This window comes from Mastomys coucha, unplaced genomic scaffold, assembly GCF_008632895.1.
Source record: "Mastomys coucha isolate ucsf_1 unplaced genomic scaffold, UCSF_Mcou_1 pScaffold14, whole genome shotgun sequence".
Taxonomy (NCBI): Eukaryota; Metazoa; Chordata; class Mammalia; order Rodentia; family Muridae; genus Mastomys; species Mastomys coucha.
In genome coordinates, this window is record NW_022196896.1 from 116,989,016 (window position 1) to 116,990,417 (window position 1,402).

The window sequence follows — 1,402 nt, forward strand, 5'->3', positions numbered from 1 at the left end:
AAAAAAAAAAAAAAAAAAAAAAAAGAGTTGACCCCATAGGCTTATATATATGAATGCTTAGTCATTAGGGAGTAGAACTGTTTGAAAGGATTAGAAGGATTAGGGGGTGTGGCTTGTTGGAGAAAGTATGTTACCAGAGGTGGGCTTTAAGGCTTCAAAAGCCCATCCCATGCTAGGCCCAGGCTCTTTCAGCCTGCAGATCAGGATGTATCTCTCATCCCATGAAAGCAATTGAGGACTCTATACTATAGGGGATGTCCTATTATGTTTCTCTGAGCATGACATCCCAGGGCTGTCCAAATGCAAAGGCTGAAAGAGTGAAGTTGACATTAATCAGAAACGGAGTTGGAAAGGCCATGTACCCCTGGACAAGTGTGAGTGGGAGAAGTCCTGGAGTCGAGAGATACCTGGTTCTCAGCTTTGCTAACTGTGCCTCATCTGCTCGTTCTGGGGTCAGTGGTGGTGCAAGAGGAAAGGTCTTCCAGCTAGGGAGCTGAGAGTCTAATAAGTCTCCAACTGGGGCCAGCTTCAAGGGTGTCCAGCTGGTGGAGGTGAGCTGTGGAGATGCCAGGAGTGAGCAACCATAGGGGATCCTGACCACCACCAGCTCCCAGGGACCAGGGAAGAGGCAGATGCTAAGAAAGCAAGGCTACAGCTAGTGTCTGGTGTGTGTGTGTGTGTGTGTAAGGGAAGATGTCCCTAACTCTACTGTTCCCCTCTCCTGCCAGCAGCCTGACAACCACCCACTGACCAAAGCAACCAGAACCTAGGGAGGGAAGACAAAATACTGGCAGAGTCTACTAAAGCCACCCTGGGGACACAAAGTGAGCAGGAAGAGGGACAGCCACCAGCATACCACAGAGAGGCTGCCAGACACTCAGGAGACCCTCCTGTAACGCAGGGGATGGCCACAAGGCACCCCCAAGAATCATACCCCAGAATCCCTAGGGATTCTGATATCTGAAACTAGTGAGGACTTCTAGTTAGAATATAGAGCGCTCAGTAGCACATAAAGCTGACAAGAGCTTCCAGGGCCTACAGGAGCACCCACATCCTCAGATCCCTCTGACCCTTCAGGAGAACCCCCCCAGAGCCTGCAGGAGCACTCAGAGCCTACAGGAGCACTCAGACCCTACAGGAGCACCAGGATCCCTCCAAACCCTCAGGAGAGCCCTCAGACCCTGCAGGAGCACTCAGACCCTACAGGAGCACCCAGAGCCTACAGGAGCACCCAGATCCCTCCAACCCCTCAGGAGAGCCCTCAGACCCTGCAGGAGCACTCAGACCCTACAGGAGCACTCAGACCCTACAGGAACACCCAGAGCCTACAGGAACACCCAGATCCCTCCAACCCCTCAGGAGAGCCCTCAGACCCTGCAGGAGCACTCAGACCCTGCAGGAG